The following is an 18,629-nucleotide window of genomic DNA, read 5'->3' as shown; positions in this document are numbered from 1 at the left end:
TTATTACCTTCGATAAAGGCTAAACATAAATAAATATCACAATAAAACCACAATAACACAATAAAATTAGAAACATGGATCCATGTCTAACTTCTAAAAACATAAGTACATAATAAAATCTCCTGGGAGATGCGAATTACAGTGGGAGTGTTGACACTCCTTGATAGTGATACACAAGTGTGGGAAGTTGAATAAAAATACAAATATTAATACTTATAAGCAAAGTTAAACCATAAAACGATTCCAAACTCACAATGTCAATCAAATGTAAAGTCAATCAAAAATGGTGAAAAAAATGGTGGAAAAAGTAAAATGTGAATGTTCGTATTAAACCGTGGGTGTGTCCTCCAACGTTGCTGATGGGTAGTGAGAGATCTATAGTCAAATATAGATGTTAGATGAAGTTGTAGATAAAATGAGTGAAAAATAAGTAAAAAATAAGTAAAAAATATATATAATTCAACCTTTAGGCAAAGGTCATTAGAACCAAAAGGCAAAAAACAAAAAGCAAAAAATAGAAAAAATAATAATAAATGATAAAATCCACTTTGGTGAAATCAAATATGAAATGTAGCAATCCAAAAAAGATAGCGTTCGTGTTAGTTGTGTGCAAAAAATGGGGGATTAAAACAAATTCTGTGCCCAGTGAGTTCAATGTCCCATCCGATGTTAAAAGTGAAATCACAATAAATAGCGACAAAAAAAAAAAAAAAAAACTTGTAGGAAAACAAAGAAAAACAAAATAGTGCAACACTGTATACAATAGATAATAATGGTAATTAAAATCAAGCTCACCAGTATGCCAACGCGTTTCGGCCTAGATTAGGCCTTTCTCAAGACTATACTGTGTAGTGATCTCTGGGAGCTTTAAATAGAGAGTGTGAGAAAACAATTGGTGCCGTTTTGGCGCCAAAATCGGAAAGACTTCCCTTTCCTGTTTGCCCCATTGCATCTCTGGGATGTTTCCTGTAGTTTCTATCCTATTCCCATCCAACCTGTATTAGTTGTAAATTAGAGAGCCTTTATTCTATGTATCGGTCTAGAAATGGCCTTATTGTTCCTAAGGGTTATTTGGCAATCATTCCGGTACTCTTCTACAGTGGCTATATACATCCTTTATGTATAGTAATAAATTGTTTGCTGTCTGCGGACTGATTTCCCTTTTTTCTGTGTCGATGTTATTATTAGGGAATGGATGCTTACTTTAGATCAACCTAATCCTTATATAGTCAGAAGCGCTCAAATCGGAAGACACCGGATGTTTACACAGCCGACTTCCGCCTTAGCTCCCTTGATGCGCTCAGATCGGGAGATACCGGATGCTTACACAGCCGACTTCCGCCCTGATTGATTTGCTCCATTACGTTATGGAGTGTGACCGGAAGTGAAGTCATGTCTTCCGGTTTGGCTTCTGGTTGTTGTGGTAGATTACCACATTTGTCAGTTTTATTGTCAATGCCGGTTTTGGTTAGAACCTGATATGTCCATATTTAGGCTTTAGCTTCATATGTATGTGCATTTTAAAAGTAAATCAGAGTGAAATTGTCAAATTAATATATTTAGTAAATTGGTGGGATATATATTCAGAGTCTTCATGATATTATGAAACTTCTTAATCTGTCACTACTTTGTGGAACGGCTATAATTATCTAGCTTTTCTCAATATTTGTAACGATCTCTATTCTGATCTGTTAGTCTGTATTAGAAAAAAGACTAATAAAACAAATTAAACCCTGTGTTTGTGTATTTCTCACTACCTACTGTTATGATCAACAGAGGTGAGGTGGATCTGTTATATATATCCTAAAATGGAGTTTTAGAGTTCACCGGAGTTGTTATCTTTCTGTTAAGTGAACCCGTTAGTTATGGATACACTGAGAGTTTGGACCTTACTGTTCTTTCAGATGAAGTTATAAACTCAAGGTACTTGAGTGGTACATTGGATAAATACGTGGGTGTCTTACTAAGGGTGGCTATTTTTCAAATATAAGCTGGGGTCAGATAATGATCAAGAAGATCTATTCTTATAGATGACTTATGTTGGATATTCTAACATACATAGTGTAACTATACTTGGATCCTTAGTTTGCTTGTTGTACTTTAGGATTTACCATTTTATTCTTCATTGGGCTATAATTTATGGATCAGATTGTGAACGAGGGATCTACTAATGAGGGATTCATGTTCCATTCGAAAGTTCTATCCTAAGTAAATGTCTAGGTGTTGTTGAATTAGATATTACTGAATGATTTCTTAAAAACTGTTTTCTAAATAGTTATTTTTGGTGTATGGATCTGTTGTCAGACATAATGTACTATTGTTTATATCATTCTTTGTGTCCATTATATTTATACTGGTATATTTCTATACTACAGTAAATTTCTAACTGATACTTGGTTCTTGTCTTTATTATAGAGTTTTGTAAGCACCCTGATTAGATAGTGCAGGACAGGTATTCTATTCTTTCTTAGTTCATCCTTGGTCTATTTCAAAAGGTAGATGTTTAGCAGTTATAGCTTTTAGTTAAATTGCTGACTGGGATGTATTCATTTCGAGGTCCACCTGGTGTGTATTTAACCAGGATGCTTCCTTATTCTAGACCTGGGAGATCAAAGTTATGGTAACCATCTCAGTGGGCTTATATTATGGTCAAGGTACCAATTATGTCTTATATGGGAACTGTTATTAAATAGAAAGCAATTGTGTTAGGTCTTCCTTATGATTTAGACCTTTGGGATAAAGACAGTCCATCAAAAAGATCCATCTTGACTCATTAAATAATAGTCTCTGTTCGTGGTTCCCTCCTCGCCAGTCTGCTTTTACCTTTTGGATTCCCAAAAAACTGAAGTCTTTTAGATTTCCCTTATGGGTTGTCGCAAAGTGTTTATAAAGTGGGGTATCCGTTCTACCTTTCTCGATGCATAGGATGTGTTCCCTAATCCTATCCTTAAGGGCTCTTGATGTTTGCCCTACGTATTGCAACCCACAGGTGCAGGAGACTAGATAGATGATATTTTTATCGTTACATCTGATCAACTCTTTGATCCTATATTTCTCGTTCTTTTGAAAGGATGAAAAGGTGTCAGTCTTTCGACCATTCTTGCAAGCTTTACAGCTTGGACATGGATAGAATCCTTTGATGCTTTTCTTTTGGCAGTTTGTGACGTAGTTGGTATTCCCTTTTCTTGGAATGCTGGGAGCTAGCATAGTTTTCAAATTCCTAGTTTTCCTGTAAATGAATTTTGGTTGTGAGATCAGCTTTTCCCCAATCACGTCGTCCTCTTTGAGTATAGCCCAATGTTTCTTGATAATCCTTTCCAGGATGTATCTGTTCTCACAATATTCCGAAATCATGGGGACATCTATTATTATGTCATTCCAGATCTTTTTTGGTTTATTTTTGTAGCGCAGGAGGTTCTCTCTATTGATCTTGCCAACTTCTTTGATTTTTTCATCCAGGGATTCTTTATCATACCCCCTTTCTAAGAAGCGCTGTTTCAATAAGTTCACCTGTGTGGTCCATTTTTCGGTTGTTGAACAGTTCTTCCTCACCCTCAAAAATTGGCCCTTCGGTATGTTTGATTTCCAGGTAGGATGATGGCAGCTTGTGTTGTGTATATAGTTATTACAGTCAACCTCCTTAAAGAAGGTTGACGTCTCAAGCTTGCCGTTCTTCACCTCAATCCTCAGATCCAAGAAGTCCAATTTCTCTTGGCTGTATTGGTATGTGAACTTCAGATTTTTCTCGTTGTTGTTCATTATATCAATAGTATACAGCAGATCTTCCAATGAGCCACTCCAAATTATAAAAATGTCATCTATATATCTTGAATACTGGACCAGGTCCGCGCCAGCTGGGCATGAGTCCCAGAAGATGTTTTCCCATGCGCCCATATAAAGATTGGCATAGCTTGGCGCGAACCTGGTCCCCATTGCTGTGCCGCACAGTTGTTTATAAAACTGGTTGTTATTGCAGAAATAATTATGATTCAAGATATAGTTAATACAGTCCAGTATGAAAATCCTCTGTTCGTTGGGTATTTCCTGATCTTTTTTTAGAAATGAGTTAACTGCCTCTAACCCAAGATTGTGTGGGATGCTGGTATATAGTGACGCAACGTCACATGTAGCCATTATGTAGTTGTCTTTCCAGGAAATTGTATTTAGTAGTGACAGAACTTGTGTCGAATCCCTGAGATACGATGGTAGTGATACTACATATTTCTGTAATATCTTGTCCACATACTCAGATAAATTACTTGTCAAGGATCCTATCCCGGATATGATGGGCCTTCCCGGTGGATCTATCATAGACTTGTGGACTTTAGGTAGTTGGTAGAAGACAGGTGTTTTTGGGTATGATACTCTGATGTAGTTATATTCCCTTTCGCTGAGAATTCCCTCTGTTTTTGCTTCTCCAAGGAGGACCTCTAGTTCTTTCTTGAACCTTGCAACTGGATTGTTACAGAGTTTTTGATAGGTACTGGCATCACTCAAAATCCTCAGACATTCGTCCTCATATTTGGTCTTATCCATAATGACGATACCGACGACATTATCGGCTGGTTTGATGATTAATTGGTGATTCCTTTCTAGGTTTTTGATTGTCTCCAGTTGTGGTCTTGTTAGATTATGCCTAATCTGGTTGCATTTTGATAGTTTCAGGTTCCTTATGTCTTGGCAGACATTCATTTCGAATGTCTCGATATGATTCCCTTTGCTGGTGATGGGGTAAAATGAAGACTTGGCCTTTAAGTCGGTATGTACAAACCGGTCATTGACATTAGTTATTTGAGATGTTGGATGTCCCATCCAACCTGTATTAGTTGTAAAGGATGTATATAGCCACTGTAGAAGAGTACCGGAATGATTGCCAAATAACCCTTAGGAACAATAAGGCCATTTCTAGACCGATACATAGAATAAAGGCTCTCTAATTTACAACTAATACAGGTTGGATGGGAATAGGATAGAAACTACAGGAAACATCCCAGAGATGCAATGGGGCAAACAGGAAAGGGAAGTCTTTCCGATTTTGGCGCCAAAACGGCACCAATTGTTTTCTCACACTCTCTATTTAAAGCTCCCAGAGATCACTACACAGTATAGTCTTGAGAAAGGCCTAATCTAGGCCGAAACGCGTTGGCATACTGGTGAGCTTGATTTTAATTACCATTATTATCTATTGTATACAGTGTTGCACTATTTTGTTTTTCTTTGTTTTCCTACAAGTTTTTTTTTTTTTTTTTTTTGTCGCTATTTATTGTGATTTCACTTTTAACATCGGATGGGACATTGAACTCACTGGGCACAGAATTTGTTTTAATCCCCCATTTTTTGCACACAACTAACACGAACGCTATCTTTTTTGGATTGCTACATTTCATATTTGATTTCACCAAAGTGGATTTTATCATTTATTATTATTTTTTCTATTTTTTGCTTTTTGTTTTTTGCCTTTTGGTTCTAATGACCTTTGCCTAAAGGTTGAATTATATATATTTTTTACTTATTTTTTACTTATTTTTCACTCATTTTATCTACAACTTCATCTAACATCTATATTTGACTATAGATCTCTCACTACCCATCAGCAACGTTGGAGGACACACCCACGGTTTAATACGAACATTCACATTTTACTTTTTCCACCATTTTTTTCACCATTTTTGATTGACTTTACATTTGATTGACATTGTGAGTTTGGAATCGTTTTATGGTTTAACTTTGCTTATAAGTATTAATATTTGTATTTTTATTCAACTTCCCACACTTGTGTATCACTATCAAGGAGTGTCAACACTCCCACTGTAATTCGCATCTCCCAGGAGATTTTATTATGTACTTATGTTTTTAGAAGTTAGACATGGATCCATGTTTCTAATTTTATTGTGTTATTGTGGTTTTATTGTGATATTTATTTATGTTTAGCCTTTATCGAAGGTAATAAATTGTAAGATTTAGCCACAAGTTCGTTAGCCTTTTAAGCTCTTTTAGCGCTTACTCTCACCTTTTCGTATTAGAATCTCTCCTCTTAGTACTGCTTTAGCAGTTTCCCAAAAAATAATAGGACGGTTTATATATTCTTTGTTAAATGAAATAAATTCTTGGAATTTGGTATTCAGCCAATTCTTAAACTTAAGGTCTGTTGCTAAGTAACTTGGGAAAAAGAATCTGAAATATCTTGGGGTGGTGTTAGTGGGACAGAACTCTAGAAAAATTGGAGCATGGTCTGAGATACAAATAGGGAGGATTCCTGCGGTTAATCTTAATTTAGATAATCTTTCATCCACAAGAAATAAATCAATTCGCGAGAGCGACTTATGTGCCTTAGATAGACAAGTATAATTTCTAGAGTCTGGGTTCTGTGTCCTCCATATATCTGTGACCCTAAGGTTCTGATAAAGTTTTAAAAACATCTTAGATTCTAAATTATCCCTCTTGGTTCGGGGAAAGGAGTTCTTATGTCTTAATCTATCTAAAGGATATTGAGGTGACATGTTAAAGTCACCTCCTATTATTAAGAATCCCTCTGCATAAGTCATTATATTAGCTTGGAGAATGTCCCAAAAGGAAAAACTGAACACATTGGGGGCATAGATATTGCATAGTGTATATAATGTTGTATCTATTTTTATTTTTACCATTAGGAACCTCCCCTCCGAATCTGTTTTTGTATGTTTAATTTGATAATTTAATTTTTCCCCCAGTAATATCGCTACTCCCCCCTTACGTTGACTACTAGGTGAAGCAAGAACCTCTTTGACCCAGGAACTTTTTAATTTAGAAACTTCTTCTGTTTTTAAGTGAGTTTCCTGTATGAAGGCGATGTCTGTGTTTATTTTTTTTAAGTGGGCAATTATGGTTTTACGTTTGATAGGTGATGTTAAACCCCCAATATTCCAAGAAACTACCTTAAAACCCTTTATTGTTTCTATCATCTAAATAAAAATAATAAAAAAAAAAAAGTTAAAACCAATCCCCCTTTTCATATAGTAGTCAACATGGTCCAAAACTTTTAGCCTTATCAAGGCCCTTGAAGTAACTTTTATAATCTTAGCCATTCTTTTGAGACTTATTTAATTGCTATATGCTTGCATAAGTATTAGCTTGAGGCCCTATCCTGTTCCGTCGGGAGCTGCTGAGTGATAAATCTCTCTGCTTCTCTCACGGAATCAAAAAATTGTGTCTCATTATTAATTGTTATTTTCAGCTTTGCTGGATATATAATGGTAGCGCGGTAACCCTGCCTTATCAGCTTAGTACATAGTGGGGCCAACTCTCTTCTTTTAGCAGAAGTCTCTGCTGAGAAATCTTGAAATAGCATGATTTTAGTGCCCCCCAGTGTTATAGGCTGATTCTTTTTAAAGTACTGTAATAGTAAAAGTTTATCCTGGTAGTTAAGTGCCTTGGCAATGATTGGTCTGGGTCTGGCATCCTGTCTGTCTGGGTTCTGCCATCCTAATCTATGGGCTCTCTCAAGCACTATCCGTGGGTGGGTTTGGGGAATTTGTAGAAGTAGGGGCAATGTTATAGTTAACAATTTGTCAAGGTCTTCATATTGTTTTTGTTCGGGTACCCCTATTACTCTAAAGTTATTGCGTCTAGCGCGGTTCTCTAAGTCTTCTAGCTTTGCCTGAACTTTTGTGAGCTTAGAATTCATTATGTCTATCTTAGTCTTATAGGTTGCTGTGTTGTCTTCTAAGTCTGAAATTCTTTGTTCTGCCTCTGCAATTCTATTTGAGAATTGACGAATTTCTACTGTAAGTACATTTATATCCTGTTTAATTTCATTTCTGAGAAGATCAAATTTTGGTGTCAGGGCCTCTGAGATACTTGTAACTAAAGCTTGTAAGTCTATTGGTTCTTTTGTCTGTGGAGTATTCATGTTAATGGGGTGCGTGTCTACTGTGGTATCTACCGTGTTTTTATTTCTCTTATCTCGTGATCTCCCAGCCATATTGGAGGGGGGAGTTTTTGTGTTTGTGGAAAAAAATTTATCCATGTGTTAATAAAATGTGAAGAAAAAAAAATAAAAAAATGTCTCTCTCCTTTTTCTTTTATCTGTGTTGGGAATGTGTATTGTGAGGGGGGGGTGTGCCAGTTAAGTGTATAAGTGTGAAATTAATAAGTAATTTAATTGTTCCCTTATCTCTTCTTTTTCTCTTTCCTTTCTCTCCTTCTTCTTTTATTCAATTAGGACTTAGTAGCTCTGTTTTTGGCTGATATTTTTCTTTTAGTGACCACTGAAACTCAATTTTTTTTTCTTTTTTATCTCGTTTTTGACCCTCTCTTGGTAATCCTTCTTGATTATTAATTAATCAAGAGGAGTCAGATAGAATTTCTAAAGTTCTCAGGAAAAAGAGAAAAAAGAACAAGTATTTCTGAGTTGTTAATATATCTTTAAATAGTCAGATTATCTCTCATCTAGTTACTATCAGCAACCAATTGATAAGTAAAATTTTTATAGTTCAGGGATAATGTCTTATACTTTACAATTAAACGTTTTCTTCTTTTCTCTCTCCTTCCCCTCTCCTTCTCCTTCCCTTCCTTTTCTCTTCCCTTTTTTTAAGCCAAAGCCTGTAAACTAAATATTACTTCAGTTTAACTATGTCTTTCAACAAACCAAATGTCTTAATTCAGAAACCCTTTTTCTAATAAGTGATATTCCTTTTGATCATAGACTAGGGTCAATAAATGATAACAATCCTTTACCAAATTTAAAATTGACAGGCTTAGATTGCAAACTTTATGAGATAATTTAAACCACCATTAAACACTTTTTTTGTAAATTGGGGGAAAACTCCCCCTTTCCTTTTCCCTTTTTCTTTATACAAAGCATGTATTCTTAAAACTTGCAAACATTCATTTATTGATTTACTTTTGTTCGTTTTGTCTGAGTAATCTATAATCGTAATAAGACAATTATTGCCCTCCTTCCCCTTCTTTTGTTCTTTTTTGCCTCTTTCTCTATCCGTTAGCTATGCAGAGGGAAGAGGGCAGAAAATCAAGTGTCAGAGCCCCTTTTTAGCAAATCATAAGTTTTTAGACTGAAACCAAGGCTATACTAGTTAAATAGGGGAAATCGATTTTACAAATTTGTAACAAGTACCTTAATGCAGATTGAGATATATTGTATTTATATTATAAATTCCTCCTATTGCCCTCTCTTAGTATTTTTCTCTTTTTTCCCCTTCCCTTTGTCTTCTCTTCCTTTCCCTATCTTATACACCTCTATATATATTCAGGTAACAAAGACAGGTTTATGCAAAAAAAAGTTCATCCAGTAATCATACAGCTTTGCTTAGAGTGGGATAAGATTTCACCCCTTCCTTCTCCTTTTTTCCTTTCCTTCCCCCTCCTTTGTTACAAAAATAAAAGTACCTGGCCCCTGTCCATGGGGATCTGGTGTGACAGTTCTTTTGGACCAGGGAGAGGATCTTTAAGTAAATCCTATGTCCGGATCCCCCCCTCGCAGCATCGGTGGGGGGAGGAACACCGGTGTTCCAAATGGGAAGGTATCCAAGTTTCCAGCCTTCTGTTTCGGGGGTTAATACAGCAGGCTGTTGCTGGAGCCCTCACAGGGCAGCTCTTTACAACGTGAGGGTATTACTTTGTTGCAGGTTCAAGGAGGAATCCTGATAGAGCCCAAAAAAGGTATGCAGTTCAAGCTCTGTATCTGCAGCTCTCTTTGCCAAACAGGGACAGTTCAGCTGTTTGAAAGTATCTGTCTGTGCGGCTAAGACAACTGTGAGTGTCGCTGCCACTCCCCCTTGACTGATGGATCCAGGCCACCGGGGGGTGGAACACAGCTGGAGCCGATGGTTCACGGAGCAGCCGACCTCCGCTGCTCCCAGGCGTCAGCGCCGCTCAACCTCTCCAGTCGGTCCCGCTGCTAGCCGCCAATGCTCAGCTCCAGGTCCCCGTCTGCAGACAAACAAGCTCCAGGTGAGTCAAGCGGGATTTCGTTTGGGAGCTGGGTCCGTATTGCAGCGTCTTCTCCTTATTCCCACTCTGCCGATGTTACTGTTAGTGTGCTGACAGGAGGGCTGCTAGGCTGGAAGTCAAATTATAAAGTTTAGCCTGCTCCTCTCTCACTGTATCCCAGCCAGTCTTGTTTTAGCCTTTGATTTTTCCGGTTATGTTTCCTGTTACATAGGAACGGTTTTCAGGTAGGAGCCTTTAGTTTTTAAATCAATTCGTTATCAAAGTAATGGCAAATTATTCGACCATGTTGCCATTTGTTGGTGTGCAATCAGTGCGGTGTCTTAGCACTGTTAGGAGAACCGGTAGCCGAGTGTAAATTACTTTAACAAGCTGCCCAGGGCCTTGGGTGTTCGGCACGTTTTCCCTCTGCCAATAGCTCGTTTAGGAAATGTGGAGCAGGTGTCTACCTGACCTTACACCTGTGCTCCTCCCACCGGATCTCAGAGCATGACGCTTTTTTATATATTTTAACTAACTTCATTAATTGAAGAATACGTGTTATTTCATTTGGTGTGGTTTTGGACCAGAAATAAGATAAAAAAAATGCTGGATATTATTAATATCTTGCAGAATAAAATGGTTGCAACTTTTCCTGTTTGCCATAGTGGGTTTTATAAAGTTTGCACACTGTAAATTGGGTTTTTAAACAAATTGCAACATTTCTAACATTTAAAGGGAAATGAAACCCAATTTTTTTTTTCTTTCATGATTCAGATAGAGCAGCAACTTTTTAATTTTCTTAATGTAGCCACCAATCAGCAAGCTGAACCAAAAATGCGCCGGCTCCTAAGCATACATTATTGCTATTTTAAATAAAGATACCAAGAGAACGAAGAAGAATAGGGGTAAATTAGAAAGTTGCTTGTTCTATCTGAATCATGAAAGATTTTTTTTGGGGTTTCACGTCCCTTTAAACTATGGAGTCATTTCAATTGCGCCAAACTGTAGAGGTTTATGAGCAGTATCTGGTAAACCCTGTTCTGTACAGTAAGAAATAACGATTTGGTGTGATTGAAATGGCTTTGTAAAGCCTGTTATTGTAAACAGGAAAAGCTGCATCCACTTTCTTCTGAAAGACATTAATATTCCTCAGTGTTAAAGAAACAGTCAAGTCCAAAAAAAAGTTTATGATTTAAATAGGGAATTTAATTTTAAACAACTTCGTAATTTACTTTTATCACCAATTTTGCTTTGTTCTCTTGGTATTCTTAGTTGAAAGCTAAACCTAGGAGATTCAATTGCTAATTTCTTAGACCTTGAAGACTTCTAATCTGAATGCATTTTAACCACTAGAGGGCATTAGTTCATGTGTTTCATATAGATAAAATTTAGCTCATGCACGTGAAGTGACCTAGGAGTGAGCACTGATTGGCTAAAATGCAAGTCTATCAAAAGAACTGAAATAAGGGGGCAGTCTGCAGAGGCTTAGATACAAGGTAATCACAGAGGTAAAAAATGTATTATTATAACTGTTGGTTATGCATAACTGGGCAATGGGTAATAAAGGTATTATCTTTCTTTTTGAACAACAACAATTCTGGTATTGACTGTCCCTTTAAAGGGACATTAAACCCAAAATGTTTCTTTCTTTCCATTAGGCAGGGAGAATCCACGACTTCATTCCTTACTGTTGGGAAATACAACACCTAGCCACCAGGAGGAGGCAAAGACACCCCAGCCGAAAGCTTAAATATCCCTCCCACTTCCCCTATTCTCCCAGTCATTCTTTGCCTTTCGTCAATAGAGGAGGATGGCAGAGAAGTGTCAGAAGATTCGGATAGTCCTTAATGGGTATGTTCCCTTCAAGAGAGGACTGGAGTTTTAAGTAATCATAAAAACCTCTCAGTAAGAGTATTGATGAAAGTTAGAGTCTGGAGATGCAGGGAAAGTATTTCTGCAAAGCCATCCAGACTGTCTATCTAACAACTCCTGACAAGTTACACTGCTTGCTTTTCTACACTCAGGTCCCTGTCAGAGCATCGCTACAAGGCAGTCACACTTGAGATGCTGTATCTGTTCCACAGCACGGATCCTGGAGGGTAAGTCTGTGTTATTTTCATATAGCAGGGACGCCTTATATAGGGTCACAGTGTGACTCCTCTATACCTCAGTAGGATTAATATCTCCTCAGTGGGAGTTTATTGGGAACATTCTGGAGAGTTTATATACTGCCTTGTGAAAAAACGTTTTCAGGACTCATTTAGACTGTGTACTTTTGGCTGGAACAGGCAGGTTTCACTTTTGTGAGTTGCGCAGCTCCTAATAGTTTTGCACACTTTTTCATAGCAGGGGAGGTCCTGCTTTGCGCACCATGTGACCGGGTGTGGCTTCATTCACTTACTCACAATCCTGCTGCAGACAGCACTCATGAGGAGCGTTTCTTGACAACTTGTCTGGGTCTAGGAGGTGGCGAGGTCCCCAGCCATTGGTTTTGTAAAAGTGCCTTGCTATATTTAAAACGTTTTTTTTTTAAATCGTTTTTCTGTTTCTACTGTGGGATTACATACCTACTATGGAGGACTCTGATAATCCATTAGAAGGTTCCACTCCTTCTGTAGTAATTAATAATACCTGCTTATATTTTGAGGAGGCCGTGGTTTGCCCACCTGCTCAATTTTGTTCCAATTGCCTGGGTACTGTTTTAAAGTCTAAGAAGGGAGCTAAATCTGCTATTAACCCAAGTGCTATAGTCCCTCTGAGCCATCAACCTCTCAGGGTTCTGTGAACCGAGAGATTACTACCCTTTTTACCCTTACCGCTTCACATGCAGTTCCCCGCAGCACAGCTATTTCTCTGTCTGGAGGGGGCCTTTTTCCTGCGGACATTACTGCACAGTTACAATCGGCAGTGTCCGTGGCCCTGAGTGCCCTACCTATCTCTGGAAAACGTAAGAGAAAGGTTAAACACAGTTCTCCTGTTTTAGATTAATCTAATTTCCAATCGGATCTAGCTTGTATGTCCCAGCTATCCGAGGATGAGTTAACCTCTGTTGCGTCAGAGGGTGAACTTTCGGAGTCGTAGACTTCTATTACTAAACCTCCTCCGGCATAGGAACCTTCCTTTAGATTTAAAATTAAACATCTACGTTTTTTACTGAAGGAGGTCCTGTCTACACTAGAAGTTCCAGAGGCTATACTACCTGAGGAACCTAAGATCCCTAAATTAGATAGGGTATATGAAGAAAGTACGGTCCAACATATTTTTCCGGTCCCGGTTCGTATGGCGAACATTATTAGTAATGAATGGGAGAGAATTAGAACATCCTTTTCTCCCTCGGCTACTTTAAAAAAAAAAAAATCCCGGTCCCTGACTCTCAATTAGAGCTGTGAGGCTCCATCCCTAAGGTGGATGGCACCATTTCGACGCTAGCTAAGCGTACCACTATTTCTTCCTTTAGAGAACCTATGTAAGAAGTTGGTGCGACTCACTGTGCGACTCACTGTCAGAACTTATTAAAGTGGAATCTTCCCTTGAGGTTATTCAGGAGAAAACTAAAGCTTTAAGAGTAGCTAATTCATCTGTGATGCGAATATATAGATTATTCGTCTGAACGCTAAGGCTTTAGACTTTGCGGTCCTAACCTGCAGGGCTTTCTGGTTGAAGTCTTGGTCTGCAGATAGGACTTCTAAATCCAGACTCCTTTCTCTTCCTTTCAAGGGGAAGATTTTATTTGGACCAGGTCTGGACTCCATCATCTCTATGGTTACTGGAGGGAAAGGTGTCTTCCTACCTCAGAATAAGAAGAACAGACCTTAGGGATGGCAGTCCTCTAATTTTCGCTCCTTTCATTCAGACAAATCCCAACAATCTCAATCTTCATCCAAACCAGAGCAGACCAAGAGCACTTGGAAGGCTCAGTCCTGGAACAAGTCCAAACAGACAAAGAAGCCCACCGATAACAAATAGGCATGAAGGGGCAGCCCCGGATCTGGGATCGGATCGAGTAGGGGGCAGATTGTCGCTTTTCTCAGACGCTTGGTTTCAAGATGTTCAGGATCCTTGGGTTCTGGAGATCGTATCTCAGGGATACAGGATAGGATTCAAATCTCTTCTGCCTAGGCGCAGATTCCTACTCTCCAGACTATCTACAAGACCAGAGAAGGGGACAGCCTTTTTAGATTGTGTACAGGATCTAGTCTCCTTAGGAGTAATTATCCCGGTACCTGCATCATGAGGTCTGGGGTTCTATTCAAATCTCTTTGTGGTTCCCAAAAAGGAGGGAATGTTTCATCCAATTCTGGGTTTGAAGTGCCTAAACAAATTTCTAAGTGTCCCCTCCTTCAAGATGGAGACTATATGATCAATCCTTCCCCTGGTTCAGGAAGGACAGTTTATGACTACCATAGATCTGAAAAATACGTACCTTGACGTTCCAATCCACAGAGAATATTTCAAGTTCCTGAGATTCGCCTTTCAGGATCAACACTTCCAGTTCATAGCCCTTCCGTTTGGCCTAGCTACTGCTCCAAGGATATTTAATTAGGTTCTGGGGGCTTTTCTAGCGGTTGCCAGAACCTGAGGTATAGCAGTAGCTCCTTACCTGGACGACATCTTTGTACAGGAGGGAACATTTCGTTCAATTCAGGCACCATCTTTTTGTCTAGCAAGGGATCACTCAGAATGTCTTCTAAGTCTTCTTCGGTCACATGGATGGAAGATAAACTTGGAAAAGAGTTTGCTTACTTCAAATACCAGACTGAATTTCCTGGTGTCCATGAAGATCTTTTTAACAGATCAGAGACGTTGCAAGCTAACAACAGCATGTCTTGCCATCCAGGCCTCCTTGAGACCTTCGGTGGACCAGTGTATGGAAGTGATTGGTCTCATGGTGTCTTGTATGGACATCATTCTCTTTGCCAGATGATTACCTGTCCCAAGACACGTGCTTCTTGAGACCATCCTGGGAGCTTGTGACTACGGACACCAGTCTATCCAGCTGGGAAGCCGTTTGGGATGCCAGGAAGGCACAGGGACTGTGGAATCAGGAGGAGTCCACTCTTCCGATCAATATCTTGGAACTCCAGGCAATCTTCAATACTCTAAAGGCTTGGCCCCTCCTGGGTTTCGTCCCAGTTTATCAGATTCCAATCAGACAATATAACTTTGGTAGCCTACATTAACCATCAGGGAGGAACGAGAAGTTCCTTAGCGATGAGAGACGTATCTTAGATTCTAGAATGGGCGGAGGCCCACAACTGTAGGCTGTCAGTGATCCACATTCCGGGTGTGGACAACTGGGAAGCAGACTTCCTCAGCAGGCAATTCTTTCACCCGGGGGAATGGTCTCTCCACCCCGAGGTCTTTGCAGAGATATGCAGCAGATGGAGAATGCCAGAGATAGACCTCATGGCCTCCCGTCTCAATGCCAAACTACCCAAATACGGGTCAAGTTGGGGGGATCCTCAAGCTGTTCTAATAGAAGCCCTAGCGGTTCACTGGAAGTTCAGACTCATATATCTCTTTCCTCCATTACCTCTTCTCCCTTGTGCGGGAGCAAACATTGGTGAGTCTAATTGCTCCATCCTGGCCGCGAAGGACTTGGTTCGCGGATCTGGTGGGGATGTTCTCATCTTCATACAGGGACCTTTCCTTCATCAAAATCTAGATTCTCTGAGGCTGTCTGCGTGGAGATTGAATGCTTAGTCTTAGCTAGAAGAGTTTTCTCTGAGAGTGTCATCGACACTTCAAGCTCGTAAGACAGTTACTCGACGCATCTACCATAAGGTGTGGCAGACTTACCTGCACTGGTGTGAGGGGCGTCGTTTTTCTTGGCATAGGGTTAAAGTTGCCAGAATTTTATCTTTTCTCCAGGATGGACTGGAGAAGGGTCTATCTGCTAGTTCCCTTAAGGGACAGATATTGGCCCTGTCGGTGTTGCTGCACAAGAGATTAGCTGAGCTACCGGATGTGCAGTCCTTTTTTAAGGCCCCGACTAGGATCAGATCTGTGTTTAGAAAGATGGCTCCGCCACGGAGTCTCAATCTTTTCTTCGTGTGTTGCAGCAGGCTCCGTTTGAGCCCATGCATAATGTTGACAATAAACTGTTATCTTGGAAGGTTCTATTTCTATTGGCTATTGCCTCTGCTCGCAGAGTCTCTGAGATGTTTCCTTGCATTGTGACCCCCATTACCTTGTTTTTCATGCTAATAAGGCGGTTTTACATACTAAGTTAGGTTTCCTTCCTTAGGTGGAGTCAGATCGTAACATTAATCAAGAGATTGTTGTTCCTTCCTTGTGTCCCAATCTTTCTTCAGCAAAGGAGTTCAGACAAACTTCATCTTTGTTTGTCATCTGTGCGGGTAAACATAGGGGTCAGAAGGCCACTACGTCTTCCCTGTCTTTCTGCTTGAGGAGTGCGATCCACCTAGCTTATGAGACAGCGGGACAACAACCTCCTGAGAGGATAACGGCTCATTCCACTAGAGCAGTAGCTTCTTCCTGGGCTTTTAAGAACAAAGCCTCTATGGATCAGATTTGTAAGGCGGCTACCTAGTCCTCCTTGCATACTTTTTCTAAATTTTACAAGTCGGTTGTGTTTGCTTCGGCTGAAGCAGCTTTCTGGAGAAAGGTTTTGCAGGCTGTGGTGCCCTCAGATTAAGGTCCGCCTTTTTCTTGTCCCTCCCGTTATTCCTTCAGTGTCCTCTGGAGCTTGGGTATTGTTTTTCCCAACAGTAAGGACTCACCCTACCTTATGGACAGAAAACAAAATTTATGCTTACCAGATTAATTCCTTTCTTTCCTGGCAGGGAGTGTCCATGACCCCGCCCGTAAGATGTTTTTGTTTGGGAGGCTCCTTTTTTGGTTTTTTCTTCTGGCACCTTTATACCCTGATGTTTCTCCTACTTTTCCTCGTTCCCTCGGCCGAATGACTGGGAGGATAGGGGAAGTGGGAGGGATATTTAAAGTGAATGTAAATTTTGCTGCTAAAGTGCCCGGTTTTTAAAAATTTGATTAAAAACAGGGGCACTTTAATTCATCAAAATTTACATTTCACTCGTGTTGTGAAAAAAAAACTTACCTTTTAATCTTGACAGCAGCTCAAGCTTCCTCCACCCGTCGCAAAGCCTCTTCCTGGGTCTAAAATGAGGAATCCGGCTTCCTCCAATCACGACGTTGAATCAGACACCGATTCCCCGGGGGAAAGCCGTGATTGGAGGATGACCGATCCATCATTTCTGACATCAGAAATGGCTTGCGACTACCGGAGGAAGCTGGAGCTGCTGTCAAGTTTAAAAGGTAAGTTTTTTTTACAACACAAAAGAAAGAAATGTAGATTTTGATGAATTAAAGTGCCCCTGTTTTTAATAAAAAAATTAAAAACCTGGCACTTTAGCATCAAAATTTACATTCACTTTAAGCCGTTGGCTGGGGTGTCTTTGCCTCCTCCTGGTGGCCAGGTGTTGTATTTCCCAACAGTAAGGAATGAAGTTGTGGACTCTCCCTGCCAGGAAAGAAAGGAATTTATCTTGTAAGCATACATTTTGTTTTCATGATTCAGACATAGCCTGTAGTTTTCAATAATTTTCCAATTTATTTATAGTTTCTAATTTGTTTTGTTCTCTTTGTTCCCTTTGCTGAAAAAATATACCTAGGTAGGCTAGAAGCTGCTGATTGGTGGCTGCACATATATGCCTCTTGCCATCTTGTCATTGGCTTTCAGGTTGCTCCCAGTAGTGCTCTTGCAAATGGATACATTTCTTGCAAAACTGCTGCCATATAGTGCTCCTGAGCTTTTTCAACAAAGGATACACAAAGAATGAAGCAATTTAGATAATAGAAGAAAATTAGAAATTTGTTTAAAATTGTATGATCTATCTGAATCATAAAAGAACATTTTTTGTTTCATGTCCCTTTAATCTTATTTCCAGACCAAAACCATCTCAATTTAAATAAAAAAATTTTTTTCAATAGTTTGTTCAAATATATAATAACCGATTTTGCACTATGGCACAGTATACCCATAATACCCCAGCTAAAATAGATTAAAAATGAATATGATTATTTTTTTTTATATCTTTCACTAAATATCAAAGATATAGGGGTAGATTTAAAGGGACACTGAACCCAAATTTTTTCTTTCATGATTCAGATAGAGCATGACATTTAAAGCAACTTTCTAATTTACTCCTATTATCATGTTTTTCTTCATTCTCTTGCTATCTTTATTTGAAAATCATGAATGTAAATCTTAACAGCCAGCCCGTTTTAGATTCAGCACCATGGATAGCCGTTGCTTATTGGAGGCTGAAATTTTACCCACCAATAAGCAAGCATAACCCAGGTTTTCAACCAAAAATGGGCCGGCTCCTATGCATCACATTCCTGCTTTTTAAATAAAGATAGCAAGAGAATGAAGAAAAATTGCTAATAGTGGTAAATTAGAAAGTTGGTTAAAATTCCATGTTCTCTCTGAATCATTAAAGAAAAAAATTGTGTTCAGTGTCCCTTTGAAAAAGCGTATATTTTAATGTCCCCTCAAAGATTTTGCGTGATTTTGTTCGATGCCGGTGAGTTTATGAGCACAGAAATTAATTTACACACTTCTCACCTGCTCCAATTATACAAAAAAATACAAATGAATAATTTCTAGATTGTAAGTTTTTTTTTTAATCATAGATTTATTTAAATGAATTGTACCCATG

General features: G+C 39.1%; 1 protein-coding gene across 2 annotated transcripts in view; it reads right to left on the bottom strand.

The window, feature by feature from the left end:
* The window catches only part of SLC25A45 (solute carrier family 25 member 45), a 204,048-nt gene that overhangs the window by 106,592 nt on the left and 78,827 nt on the right, over positions 1 to 18,629 (bottom strand). The window lies entirely within an intron of this gene.

Source organism: Bombina bombina, chromosome 7 (assembly GCF_027579735.1).
Source record: "Bombina bombina isolate aBomBom1 chromosome 7, aBomBom1.pri, whole genome shotgun sequence".
NCBI lineage: Eukaryota > Metazoa > Chordata > Amphibia > Anura > Bombinatoridae > Bombina > Bombina bombina.
Note: the sequence above shows the minus strand (reverse complement) of the source record. Positions and strands in the feature narration are given on the sequence as shown.